This window comes from Oculina patagonica, chromosome 11, assembly GCF_052425735.1.
Source record: "Oculina patagonica isolate OP01 chromosome 11, crgOcupat, whole genome shotgun sequence".
NCBI lineage: Eukaryota > Metazoa > Cnidaria > Anthozoa > Scleractinia > Oculinidae > Oculina > Oculina patagonica.
This window is the reverse complement of record NC_135768.1, coordinates 1,762,130-1,777,216: the sequence shown is the minus strand read 5'-3', so window position 1 is coordinate 1,777,216 and position 15,087 is coordinate 1,762,130. Positions and strand designations below refer to the sequence as shown.

Here is a 15,087-nt window from a genome sequence, read left to right as displayed (position 1 = left end):
AAACGCGCATAACAACGATCACGGCGTGATATTTGCCTCGCTGAAAACTAAATTAAAACTACAACTGCAAAATAAAGGAAGTAATATCCAGCATGTTCTCAAATCAGACTCACGTCTGGCTCACAGGGGTGTTGCATTTATTTTTTGTCCAAATTAGTGTATTCCTATAGACAGGCTGATGCGTGATAGTTAGCGAGATTAATTTTCAAGGCTCGCCATAATATAAGTTGCATTTTCAATGAAACAACTCCCAGCTTATTGTTTTTTGGTAAATATCATGAACAATACCGGAAGCTATCACAAACGATTTGTATACATTTGTGAGGGTACTATTGTTATACTGCGAAAATAAGCTTAGGCAAGGCGCCTTATCGGTAACACGCAAACAAAAATAAACCCGTTTTACGTAGAAAAAAGATATCATTTCTAACACCCTAAAAAATGTATACAAGTAAAACATGCTTTTTTCTGATTACAATCCAGAATTCAATCGGTAGACATCGAACGATAGTTTTTTGTTATTAGCAACGTAGGCTTTGTAAGTAAACATAATATCTAACGAATTGAATTCAACAACTGGTTGTATTTAACTTAGAACCCCTTGAAACCTTTTTTCCGAATACAATATTGTCTTTTTTAAATTAACATTTGCGTTGCTATAGCAACGAAGTGATTTTGGTCGAAGTGTAATTTCGGTTTCAACGCATTTAGATACGTTTCATGAACAAATATTGAATCTCTGACAATCATCTAATCAACGAAAAACTCATTTTCTTGGAGATTGAAGAAATGTAATGTTTGAAGTTTTTTTTTTTCGTTTTCATTTCCAGTGTCAGAAAATTTCTAATTTGCAACAATCTGAGAGTATTTTTAATTTGAAGGGTCTTTGCAATATTTTAGGAAATAAACGAACATTTCGAATTGTTCGATTTCAAATCATAGTGAAGCAATATGATATTAATACTGCTATTGTTTCACTTCGATTTGTAAGTCATTGAAATGTCATGAAATCCAAAATTATTTGCTATTTTTGTATTATATCTTATCTTCATTGTAGCAAATAAAAATCGAGCCAGATTATTCGACGAAATGACCTCTGGACTAATAAATTCTTAGGTTATTACCCAAAATGAAAAAAGGATAAAATAAATTTCCGTAAACCCTTTTTCCAACAATGGCCTTAACAAAAGACTGAACATCGCGTATGGAAAAACAACAACTAAATATGACTGTATCACCAGTTTTCTTAGTATCAAAAATATCGTGACATCGAAACAATTTTCATATGGTTATTTTTTCATCAGTCTCCTTTTAACTTTTAAAAAATCGAAGCCACAAGCACCCCGAGAAGAAAACATCAAATTTGCATTAGGCTAATCAACAATATTTTAAATATGAGACGACGATACTCAAGTCTGAGGTAGAATAATAGAGCAAGTAAAAACCATACTGTGAGCGCTTTTACGAAAATACTGGTAAAAGTGTATTTTGTTATTCTCAGTCCAAGCTGTGCCTTATGTTCTCTTGATAAAACCAAGAGAAGATAAAACTACTTTTCTATATACTCAGTTCAGTATTCCAAGAAAAATTTCTTGCCAAAATAAAGTGTTGTCCAGTAGAAATGATAGGCATCAAATCTCTGACGTTTTTAGTCGTCACCAGTCCATTGTATTAAATCTCCTTACTGACTGCTGAACGTTTCTTTTAATGTTAGTTATGAGAATATGGCGTTTAATCTCGACCGCTGTCGACTTATAACGTCTAGCGCAAATACAACTACCAGATAACAAAAAAAGAGTCATTTCGGCCGAGAAAAGTGAGAGTGATCTTGTTATGATGTTGTGCGAAAATGTCTTAGTGTTGAAACAAGAAACCAAGTTCCCAAACGAAGGAAAGCTCCTAATTTTAAAACCACTAACTAAATTTTGTTTTTTGTCTTGTTACGCTTTCTCAGTAGTAGAGAAAGCTTTCCGTGATATTGCGCCATTTCTAAGCATTTCGCGAAAAACCTCAACTCGGTGCTAAAGGTCCCTTACGGTAAATCCTATTGCGTTATTTCCTACCCATAAAAAAAGGCAAGATGTAAGTAATTATCCGTGACAACACCAACAACAATTTCTTATCAGAGCCTGAGAAAATAAATTTCAAAGTTCAAGAGCTATAGGCAAAATCTAACGTGTAGAGATTTTGTAAAATCGTCTTAAAGCGATTTAGTGGAATTCAGTGAAACTTCGAAATTTATTTTCGATGTTTGGTGTCGTTAGACAATATTTATTTTGATATTTTTAAAAAGTTCATAAGCTATAGGCAAAAGCTCGCGTCTTTTTAGCAATTCAGTGGAAACTCGAAATTGGTTTTCGGTGTTTGGTGTTGTTAAAAACGATTTCTTTTAATAAGGTATTTGAAGCAGTAACACAAAAGCTTGCAGTAAGGTGTAAATAATTTTGGTACATAATAATAACTGCTGTCCAATAACTGCTTGAAGTCCTGGTGGATTTCATCTTAAATTGGGACTGGGCCGTTTGCCGTGTGCGACGGCCTATTCGTTTCCAACGGAACTTATGATCGATGTTACCCTAGTAACCAGCCTCCTACAGGCGTTAACGATCGCGTGAGGGACTGTCCCACGCGATGGTTTACGTGATGGTGTGCAAAGAATATTCCATCAGAAAACGCATCAACATCACGACAAAACTCGGCGTGAATTTTCACTGTGGGCGTTGAAGGTTCAAAGTCCACGGATATATTTCTACTACATGTACCCTTCTAGCTAGGTGGAGTTGGAAATAAACACTTATGTCTTCTGAATTCTTGTTATACCGGAAATAAAAGGTATTTTTTGCAAGAGAAATTAATGTTTCTTTCATCTGTGTGTATATACTTCCAATATGCTGTCAAAACATGTGAACCTATATTGTAAACATGTTCAAAAAACTTTTGTTATTTATTTGAAATATCAATATCGCTTGACACTGATCGTATCACTAAACAGCAATAAATGTCAACGCCCGAACATGAAATACAGTTTTGTACCTTCTACTGTAAACAAACTTGCACGCTTGTTATTTCACGAAAGGTCTTTAAAGTTCTTTTTAAAGGTGTCCGTTAAAATTCTTTTTTTCATTCAAAAGCAAACCAAAGATTATTTCCCCTGTAGCTCAAAGGTCTCCAGAGTGTTGTAAACAACTGATAACCGAACGTTTAATTAATTTCAGCATCTTCTGGCTGTACATATCACTGATTCGAATGTAAACAAAGGTCTTGTTGAGCTTCACAATTGCAATAAAACTTCCATAAATAATTAAACATGTGGCAAATCGGAAAGCGAAACAATTCTTCAGCTGTAAACTCATTGCTTTAAATTGTCAACGGTCCAGCCGCCGAAAAAATATTCTTGCCAGAAATCGGCGGATTTGGGTGAAACCGCCTTTTGGAGGAATAAAGCTATTTTTAATTGCGAAGGGAATTTTTTTTGTACTTATTCTGTCCTCTGGTAAGTTGTAACACGCCGAACCACTGTCGGAAATTTCACTGGTAAAATTTCGTAAGTTTATCTTCTCCCTTCCACAACAAAAGAGGAAGGCTTTAAATAAATTATTGTGTCCCTAGGTTTTAACTTTTAAACCCTAGTGTGCGGCCATCCAAGTAAAAGTTTTTCAGCAGGAAGTAAATTTGTTAAAATAAAATTTGGATTTTTTTTTTACTTGGAACTTGGCCACTCTTGGAAAGGTTTATCCTAATTAAATGCAAAGTGGTAAATTGTAAAACAAATTGAAACCGCATCGGCGTGTTAAGTTGTATAAAGCAATAATTACTAAATGTGCAAATCATACCAATTAGCTAAAATACGACTCACTTAAAATTAACAAAATAAAAAAAAAACCTTGTTAGAATCGTTGTAGCAGACTACATTACTTTTACTTTTTTAACAGTCAATTTCCTTGCTCTCAAACAAAATTGGATTATTTAGACATTGTGTAAGTGCAAATTGAGATAATCATTCATAAAATAATTAATATTTCAAGCGTGCCTACTGGAGACTTTTGTCGCACGCTTTGAACATGGCAGAAAATATCACTTATATAAAACACACATTGAATAAGCACTGACAAAAATATACGATTTTATTATTTTTTACTTGGAAATTTCAAAACGAGATAAAACAGAGTCTTTTTATTTTCTTATCCACTGGCAAATAGATATTTATTTGCGAAATTAAAGTATTCAGACTTAACGAAAATGTATCATTTTTCTGATAAGAAAAAACCAATAAAACGGCTCAGCGGGACACATTTTACCGTCGTGGCATTAAAGTTAAAGTCTCTAAGCAAATCCTTTGACTTAAATGCATTTTGGAAGGTAATAACATCTACTTTGAAAATTGAACTAGGTCTACTGAACAGGAACACGTCAAATAAATCAGTGTGTTAAGAAATTTGGCAACTGAGGAAACATTTTAAGTGCGGAGCTCATAACAAAACAACAGGTTTTTTTTTTTTTTAAAAAAAAGCTCTACCATTCTACAGATTTGTGTATAAATCAACCCAGTGAGTTTAAAATTTGGAGCTATCGACAGGACTAAAATAAAATCAGAATTAACTCACCGAATAATTCACCAACTGTGCCCACTCTACAACTCGTTCAACAAATTACTGTTTCCTTTCGCGGCTTGGCTGACAGTACTTGTGGTATCACCAGGAGTCCTTTGTGGATTTGATTGGTTCTTTAATCCACCAATTAGGCATCGAGAACACTTGAGCCTGTCAATCAACGTCTCATCGGGAGAGCTTTATAAACGGGTAGCGCGGGCAGCAGTTTCTTCCACTGTATGTAAGCTGTCACAAGGTGTCACGACGCTACAGTTTGGTTGTCAATTCTTGAGTTGGTGTCTGTAAGTGTCAGATAAGTATCTTATTAACCAAACACGAAGGCTGTACTGAACAAATATCTGCTCCAGATCTTGACAGTACGGATCTAACGCAGCGAAACCGGGAGCGAAACACGTACAGAAAAGACCAAGAGGTCCGATATTTCACTGTACGGTCCACAGCAAGCTTAGTTAAAAAGAATATTTTTTTACAAAACTACTTAAACTTATGGTTGCAAGGAGGAAAGAAACTCTGCCCGGTACGACACTTAAAAAAACTTTGCCCCTCTCGGCCGTCTAAGTTACTGTCACGAAATAAATTCTAGTTATTAAATGCCAAATAAAGAAAACTCGAGTTTCAACAGTTCAAATGCGCCCCCCTACTGTGTTCGTTAATTATTTTCAATTTGTTTTAACTAGACCTAACTAATTTTCCCTAATTTTCACTAATTTTTCGGCCAAAGCACGTTTATATTGCAGCGAAAAAACATGCACAATTACGCACAGCACTTCAAAAATTTGTGCAAATTACAAAGTGATACCCAGAATGCGCAACACAGGAAATTGACCATCTCAAAAATACCTGTTAAATAGTGCATCACGATACCTACTTATGTCATATATGTTGCTCTTGACAAATTGAAATAGGAATAGGAAATAAAATACATAAACTATGACATAGACTTTCCTTTCTGTAAACAAAAACTGACGTCTGAAAATAAAACGTTTCTATGGAAGTCAAATTTGCGTCGGACATAAGGATAAAAACAGGGTGATCAATAGTAAAAATAAATATCAAAATGGTAATATTATTATTATCAAATGTAACTTTCTGTCAAAAGCCTAGAAGATGGTCTAAACAAATTGAAATGGGAATAGGAATAGGAAAAATACAGGCATATATAGTGTGATAAATGGTAAAAAAAACATGACAAGTCAAAATAGTAAATATTGTTTTTACCAAATGTCAATAAGTAAATATTATTTATACCAAATGCGACTAATGTCAAAAAGAAGACGGTGGTCTTGGCCTTGGCTCTGCCATTGTGCTAACCACAAAATTGGCAGGCAGCTTTTTTTTTCACACTACAGACAGACAACTTGTTCAGTTTGCGGTTCCGTCCCTCCATCTCCCGCTCTCCCTGTCCTCCGGGGCAGTCGCCGCCTCGCCGCACCCCGCGCGCGCTCCGTCCCCGTCGACCGCCAACGCACGGGACGCCGGCAGCAAAAATCGAGAAATATTTTGTAAGCTGAATTTGAAAGACAGTTGAGACAGACAGAGAAAAAAAATTTAAGAGCAAACTTACGAAGTCACTCGTTTGGGAAATCTACGGTTTGGATTATCAAGTAACTTGTTGTGAGAAAACCTTAACTATTTGGCACCTTGTAAGATATTCACCGTGGCAAATGAAAAATAATCGCATTTTATTTAAAAAAAAACAAGGGTACAGGGAACTGAACCACTTAGAACTAAAACAAATCAAGTTCAACTGCTACAATATTTATAAATTGCATTATTCTATAAAGATTATTCTGTCAGATTATGAAATTTCTAAGAAATCGATGTAAGGTTTTCCTGTTCAAAAACGCGATTTAAAATTAAAAGGGGCCTGTCAGTCCAATAAATACCTACAGGACACCTAAATGCCGCAAATATAAACCATATGTAATATAAAGAGAAAAGTGCTGACAAAACTTTCTGAATAATGCAATGGCAAAGATTTGTTGGATAAACATGTGGTGCCTTGGCAGTGTCCCAATCATCTCAGGATGAAACACTGGAACTTTGGCACAAGTGAGTAACCGCGAATCTTATTAAAAAAAGGATTTGTACTCAATGGGTAGCCCGATTTTACTCCATTTAAGTATTGGCATTTAACCCCAATCAAATATATCGCAGTAATTATTTTGAAATTACGTGTTTAAGCTTATGTTTTGAGTGTTTCAAAAGAGATTTTCAAGAATTGAAGTCCGAATTTTATGCTCCGTCTTAACGCAGCACAAGATGTCGACCATATGTGCTAGGTTAACAAAAAAGAAAAAATATATTACAAAAAATATTGTTTATGAGGGGAATCCACTAGGCTTTTGAACAGCCTGTACTAATAACACCTAAAAATTGTAAACATGATACTATTATTTCTCCTAAACTTGGAAAAGTACATTAAAAAGTCATTGCCACTAACTTTTTTTGTTGTCTGGCACGGCTACATCTTAAAGTTTACGTGACAATATACCTGATTATATTTCAGCGTCCATCGCAAACATAGGAATGGCGTCAAAACATCGAAAAGCGCGTAACTCGAGTTCTTCAGCATTTACGGCCACAATAATCTCTCTTTTCTAGGCTGAGTTAAAACTGAATGACGATCCAAAGTGAAAATCCCACCATGTATTCGAAAGCTAATACACTGCTGTTTCTAAAACTAGAGAAAACCTTGCGTCCATCGTTTGCATGAAGCAGATGTTAAGTATAAATTATTTTTGTGGACTTTGTTGTTGATGGCCAGCGGATGCGGTTATTTTTGTGTGCGAAACTCGCATTCTATAAGAACCACAATCTCTCTTGTCTTTTATGAAGTTTACAGACGACATGCCGAGTCTGTGCATAAATAAAGAGAAATGTTTTCATCTAAACTGTCACTAAAACCAGGCAAACAGTGAAACCGCGTCGCTTCCAGCCTATCACAGTCCTTTATGTGGCGTTTGGCGCCTGTCGGGCCCACACTGGTGGGGCCAATTTTTGTCTTTTAGTATTGCGTTTCTTTAAACCTTAGGCTTTACTATGGATAAATAAAAATCTTTTGTCTTGTCTTGCTTGTATACCCGAAGCCCATGTGAAATTTTGGCTTTAGACGTCGTCCTGGCGAGCTTTTGTACATTGCTTCTTTTTTGTATTCATTAAGAGTTAAAAATCGTTTTGTATTTCTAGTTTCTAGACCTTTCTTAATACAACCTCCTCGATTTTTTATTGTTTTGGAAATGAAGTGAATTCTTATCAATTTTCTTATTTTTTTCTGATTTCTTTAATCAGGCTTCTGTGGCTTGCAAATAACCGTAAAATGTTCTATTAAGCCCCCAGGGGGCTATTTCGATTCAAGATCTCCTTGAGGGGGAGGGGGTAGGGTTAAAGATGATTTCCAGTCCAAACAGCGCAACCTCCATATGCCTCATAGGAAGAAATGTTTATGTGATTTTTTTTGGGCCCGGGGGGTTTTTTTTTTTTTTTTTACGGGGGGGGGGCCCTATTGGAGAGGGGGTTTTTTGGGGGGGGGGGGTTTTTTTTTTTTTTTTGAAAAAAAAAAAAAATTAAAAAAAAAAAAAAAAAAAAAAAAAAAAAAAAAAAAAAAAAAAAAAAAAAAAAAAAAAAAAAAATAATTTTAAAAAAAATTTTAAATTTTAAAAAAAAATATATACCTAAAAAGAAATATAAATTTTATTTTTTAAACAAAAAAAACTAAGGGGGATTTAACCAAAAAAGGGGGGCTTATTAAAAAAGGGGGGCTTGTAAAAAAGGGGACGCTTATAAAAAAGGGGGCGCTTATTGGAAAAGGGGCGCTTATTGACAAAAAAAAAAACGAAGGGGGGCGCTTATTCGGAAGGGGGCGCTTATAGGAAGGAGGGCGCTAAATGAATCATTACGGTATTTGCCAAAATAAAAACTCCAGGACAAACTAAAATACCTTTTTCTTCATTATCAACGCTAGTTATCCTTGCAAAAGAATAATAACGAGTAGAAGAACCTCCATGTTCTTCTAAGCCGACGTTTCAGCTTAACGAGCATTTCTGAACGAAACGACCCGTAATGGCGGACACAAACACTTCATGTACGCTACTAACGAAGTGTAACGTATAACGAATTTAAAAAAAGATTGAAAAAAAACTCCGAGACTGCGCAGTACGGATTGAAAGTCACCTATAAAGGAAAGGAGCTTGTTAGACCTTATTAGAAATGGAAGCTTCTTTCCTGGTAATCATAATCAAATAAAACCTTCAGCAAGACATAAACTCAATTTACACGAACAATTCCAGAACTGGTAACGAAAAAATACTGTATATGAACGTTGTGTTAATTTTCTGCTAACTCGAGGAAATTTACCTTCTATACAATCAGATAAAAGATTCAACTAGACATTCAGCTGTTACAGTTTTCATCGGAATGATTTTCAAAAAAACTGTTGTTTGTTTCCAGTCTTCCCAAATGAGTCCCGGACAGCGAACAAATTATACAAAATGGCCGTCACGGAAACTTTTCTCGATTTCATGGGAGGCCACAGCAGTATCCGGCTTAACCTCGATCAGGCGTTTTTTTCTCTTGCGACGTGATTTCAGGTTATGTCCGGCTGTGACTCGATTGTATAACAACTTTTAATCTTTAATGGAGGCATATGTTATGACACAGGTAAAAGTGTATACCTGTAGTGACTCTATGTGAGACGCTGTTTTCTAAAAATTTGATTTAGGTGAATATAACGGAAACGCAATAAAAGAACATCATTTCCAATCCATTAGCTCGCTGAGCGTACGTAAACAAACTATGGATACGATTTAAACATGTAAAACGAAAATGATATTGCGCTAATTTTAAACTTGGTATTTCTGACAACCATATGAAATCATTATTAACCACTTATAAAGTAACACGCATTATGTTTAGCTCGGATGTGTATGACCCTGACTTAAGATGTAATATATCAAAAAAGGAATAGAGCGACAGCCTGTTTTATCGGGATATCCAAACAGCGAGAAAAGAGTTGAAAATACGACGCGCAGCGGAGTATTTTTGAAGGAATTCGAGGTGTTTGGAAAGCCGATGAAGCACTGTCTTAAGTGTTTGATATTTCTTCTCAGTCGAAACAAAAACTACGGAGGAAACGGATAGAAAAAATCGTAAAAATCTATGCTAATTAAGAACGGGTATCCAAACCTCCTCCACGGTTGTGATTTCCTTTGTTTTAACTTGATGAATTATTAATAAGCTTGCGAATAGTATTTCTTCCTTAAAGCATACGTGTGTTTGATTCCAGATGCAGAGTAGCAGATGGTTTAGAAATTTATTTTATTGAATCTATGAGTAAAACGTTTTCTATTCAAGAGCTTCTAAGTTTGCTTCAGTTAAAAACAAACTTTAAAGACACTATGTCACAGTTAAGATTATTTTATTTTGTTAAGATTCGCCAAATACTCGCTATGAAGCTTAATGTTAGCGAAGAAATTACTGCTATGGATCTAAATGATAAAACCATAGCTTCACTACAGACAAATATGTCTACCAGGCGTTGTAATTAAAAGTTACAAACAAACCAAATTAACTTTGAAAACTGTTCAGCCTAACAGTCATTTCAAAAACCCATATCGCAATCCATTCTAATCTTCTTGAATATTTCTCTATCCGTACCTTCTTTTGTATTTGCTGTGTTATTGAAATAAACGTTCGCTGTTTTAAGTGGTTATTTTTATATTTTACTCATATTTGAATAGTGGCCATTTTCGTATGTCTAAATGTAGCTAAAAGCCGTCACACAGTTCCTTTTAAGTTCTCTATGGTTGTTTTTAAATTTTAAATTCTCAATCAAATAGTTGTTTCCTTTTCGTAAGATAAACGCACTTTATTAAATTCACGAGTTTGCATCGTGAATTAATTTGGGTTAGATATAGTCTTAGAATACAGTTTTTTTTTCGTCTGCAAAACACTACACATTGCACATTATCCGAGATAAATGGATCTCCTCATTATCTCAGCTACCTACCTTTTTATCGCTGAAAACACTTTCTTAAAAAAGTGTGTGCTCGCCCTTTTCCCTTTGTGTTAATCTATGTTGAGCGAGAAAAACTGTTAGTTGCGTGCAACCTTAAAACCTGTCAGCACTCGGGTTGTGCGGTTTATTTAGATAAAGTAAAATAAGTATAAAAGTGTTTTGTCTTCCATTAAAAAGCAGCCAATTAGAAGAGTGTTTATACTTGATTAAAATACCCAACAGACGAACCTGCCTGGAGAACTTTATCAACACAAAATTTCAGTGTAAAATGCACATTAGGGCGGTGTATTTGAGCAATGGACTTAATTATTATGAAGATAAAAGTAATACCAGCTTTCAGCGAATTTCCGTGCTATTTATAATTCGCCGGCGTTGAAATGATTGTGTTTCTTTCGGGATAGCTTATCTGTTTTCCATTACTAAATCTTTAAATTAGAAACAACACCAAAGGGAACTTAATTTGAAGAAAATAAACGTCGAAATGCTGCGCCACGAGATATCATTTAACCATAAATGAAAAAGCCTTTAGGGGTTTATTTAAGGAAAAACAATTTAGTGGTAAAGTAACAGCTAGATTTAAAATAAAATAGTACCGCCCCCGCTGATAAAACACGAAAAAAATGCGCCTAACAACCCCAGAATTTTCACTGAATGAAAAAAACAACAGCGTTTGTTTTGTGGTGGATTAGTTTTAGACAGTTGAATTAACAAGACTGGATAGCCTTTATCCGTTATGAATAGACGTGTTGAAAGCAACATGCATAAAGCTTTTAGTACAATAATGTTTTTCCACGTAGGGTAGCACTATCGCGTGTTTATCAGCAATTTTTCATTCAGTTAAGTCCCTGGGCTGTTCAATGGAGGCCTAGAGTGAAAAAGCCCCCAGAATATTCCACAAGATTGCTTAAACGAGCTACAACATGCTGGGTAATAGCTAAAAAACTAACCGAACATATTTAAGAATATTTTGAGTGGCTTAATGCACTTACGTAATATTATTATGTGTTTATTTCTGTATCGCTTTTGTTCTCTTACTAATTTTGTCTGTGTTGATGAAAAGTTGTCATTCTATATTTAACCACTTTTCTCTCCAACGAGTTGCAAAAGCAAAATCAGTCACACGAAACCTGTGATCAGGCGTTCTTTTTTTCGCGGAGAGAGGAAAGAGAAAAAAAAAGAGGAAGAACGCCTGATTGCAGGTTAAGTCACACGATGCGGCAAGTCAGTGCATCGAGAAAAAATAATCAGAAGTGGGCGTATGTGCGCAGACAAGACCATGCTTTTTTCCCTTCAATTATTCAATAATAAACAAGCATATAAACCGCAAAAAGTCTTCCTGAATCCAGTTCACAATGTAAAATGGCAAACTTGTTTTCTGTTGATTCAATCGCTCAATTCAAATCTACTTCTGGATCCTTTTCAATTCTATCTTATCTTAACCGTAAAATGAATAATGTGATCCTCGCAGTGTGTTAGCAATTTAAGCAATTGCATTTTTTTTAGCCTGAAATTTTTTTTAACATATATGTCTTTCATATATTCACTGTGTAATCTTAACCGTCTTCGCTTGTTTTAATTTTTTGAAAAATTTCTGTCGAGTTTTGCTGAAATTTTAAGTTTATTTTCAATTTAAAATCAGACAAGCAACTTGTTATCGTGCAGACGTTCCCCAAATTAAATTGCGTGGCGTACCCTTATGGAAATTTGCAAATACACTGTATGCAATTAGAACCACATCGAACCACAGAAGAAAAATTAACGAAGGCAACAAAAAGCTTACTCTCAGAAGTTTTCTAGTCTCACGACTTAAAAGGGACACTTTCACGGGGATTTTAATGCTTTTCGGTAAAAAAAAAAGTACTAAAATTGGCGAATAGCTCTTCTCGTACACGAAATGCCCCTAGTACATCAAGATGGAGATATATAAAAGTAAATTATTGGTGAAGGAAGAAGCGAGCCATATATAATGATTTTTAGGTCTTTTTCCAGTCCACAAGGACAAAACTTGAAAAAATCAGCCTGACTTTTTCAAGTTGAGATATAAAGTTCCTGATGGCATCACAATAATATCACTTGTTTATCGCTTCAGTACACTTGCATGGTGATTTGTAACAAAATTGCACCAGTATTCACAATTTCCATATGTCTTTAGGATCTTGAGTTTTTGAAGTGAAACTGGTGACAGTGTCCCTCTAAAATCTTTTTGTATTGGTAATGTGATGTACTCCAATTTACCGAAATTAAATCAAGCCACCATAGAAAATTTAAGAAGAACCAATAAAACTAACACTGGAAATGAATTTGTTCGTGCCGTAAATTAAAGTTGTCATGGAAACGTCAAGCTGTGAAATTTATTCCATAATCAGTATTTGTCATTAACTCTTTTTCTCCATTTTAAACAAACTTAAACTGCAACTTGTAGTTAAACTAACCCTAGTAAGGACAATGAAAGCTAACGAAATACTATAACTTTCTAAGAACTGTCATCTTTAATTTTGTACAAGAAAAAAAGTATATGAGTTGCTGGAATGTGTTTAGTACGAATATTGAGATAAATCTATAATTAAGCCAAGTTCCGATAACCTTGGAAAATGTATTGAAACTGAAAGTCACTTAATCTATTATTAACACAAAAATGGTTAATTTCCAATTATTTATAGTTATGTTACTTAAAAGTGAATCTAACTCAGACAGTTATTCTCTTTGTCTGTGAAATTTCCAAGAAAACACCTTCGGATAGTATATGCCAGGTCACGTACAGTGGCAACATATCAGAAAAGTTCTACTTTAATTTCTTCCATAAAAAATGCTTATATAAAGAAATGCAAAGAAATATAGCTGGTTTTATTAGATTTAAGTAAAAAATCTTTCAATTAGCTATTCTTTCTACCCCTAAATCGGATTACGTTTTTGTTACTCTTAGTAACTATCGAAAACGTTGACGCCCTTGGTTTATTAGCTCTTTTAGTCCAAAGCTGTATTTTGTGATTATTTCTGGTTTTATTAGACTTAAGTGATAAATCTTTCAAATAGCTAGTCTTTCTACTTCTAAATCGGATTACTTTTTTGTTATTCTAAGTAACAATCGAAAACATTTCGTTCTTGATTTTTTAGCTCTTTTAGACCAAAGCTGTAAATTTGTAATTGTTTCGGATGATTTTTACTAAAATTCTTATAATTTTGTTGTGCATCAAGACAGTATCTGTTTGCCTAGTTAATGGTTTTCTTTATTCTCTTAACTTTCCGCTTAAAAGTAGGTCATGATCGTATTAGAGAAGTTGTATGTTGTATGTAAGTTGTAAGTAACAGCCACTCCTGATATTGTATGTCAAGTCTTTACATGTTTTTTTGTTCACAGCTCAAACAAGCGCCAACATATTTCGTGTATTGCCCCGTCTCACTGAATTCTTTTAACAGCCACTGCTCTCAAAAACACTTTTTAGAAAAATTTGAACTCAACGATCTTTTAAATTTGAACTCGACGATCTTTTAAATCACAGCCCGCAGCTAGTCGTAGTGGTTTGATCGAAGTAATAACTAAATATAAGTGGGAATCGTGTATTGGGAACAATTACGAGGAAGACAATCTCACAATTTGACGCTTTGGGCATAATTACAACTTATTGTGTCGGTACATCGACTCACCTCTAGGTTGCTCAGTATTTTTTTTAAGTCCAAGCTTCACTTGAGTTTTAGATGCACTGAACTATCGACAAAAGCGGCGTCTCTGATCTGTTTATGGCCTTCTAGAAATGAATTTAAATACAAGAGTCCTCAATTAACCTGCAATCACGGTATTTTATCATATGTTAGGTTCTAATTTAAACTTTATTAAATGTCATGAATATGCCATGCTAGAAAATTACCATGAAAATCCTGCGAATGATAGTTTTTATTGTTAGCTAATTTTAATTTCAGTTCAATTAAAAATGATGGATTATGCCACAGTAAATTTAATAATTATTTTAAAAGGTTATCTTAATTAAGTTTGATTTGTGTTTGAATGTCGGTATTTTAGGGTATAACCTTTAAATAATTGGCCAAACCACTAAAAGTTTTTCCCGCAGTGAAATAATTGTTTGTTACGAAAAATCAAAAATCCTTTTTAGTTTATTAAGTGGAGAAAGGAAGCGAAATAAAGTATGTGCCGAAATTGAATGATTCATTAGCGCTTTGCAACTATCTAATTTGTTATTTTAGGTCATTGCTTGTTTGCGGTTTTAAAGTGGATTGTACGAGTTTCGATTTAGACAAAAAATATGCAAGTCGTACAAGATAAGAAGATAAAAAAGTTAAGAAAAACCACAGGTTCTTTTAGCAGAAAGCGAGTGAATTGGTTTGAAGCAAGAAATAAATGAGCTGACTTATTGATACATGTATTGAAATAATAACACATATTGACCTCTTATTAAAAAAGCGTTAGCTTAAAGGGACTATGTCACGGAGATTTCGCGGATTTTT

General features: G+C 34.5%; 1 protein-coding gene across 7 annotated transcripts in view; it reads right to left on the bottom strand.

Moving 5' to 3' along the window:
- Positions 1–15,087, bottom strand: part of LOC144631199 (galanin receptor type 1-like) — a 73,559-nt gene that overhangs the window by 21,655 nt on the left and 36,817 nt on the right. For 3 of the 7 annotated variants that reach the window (XM_078489607.1, XM_078489611.1, XM_078489608.1), the window contains 2 exons: positions 14,272–14,372; positions 4,605–4,889 (listed from right to left, as the gene is read on the bottom strand). The gene's annotated coding sequence lies outside the window, so the exon portion shown is untranslated. Of the gene's footprint in view, positions 1–4,604; positions 5,267–6,174; positions 6,190–7,104; positions 7,329–14,271; positions 14,373–15,087 lie in introns of those variants that run through there. The other 4 variants (XM_078489610.1, XM_078489613.1, XM_078489612.1 and 1 more) reach the window with 4 other exon arrangements.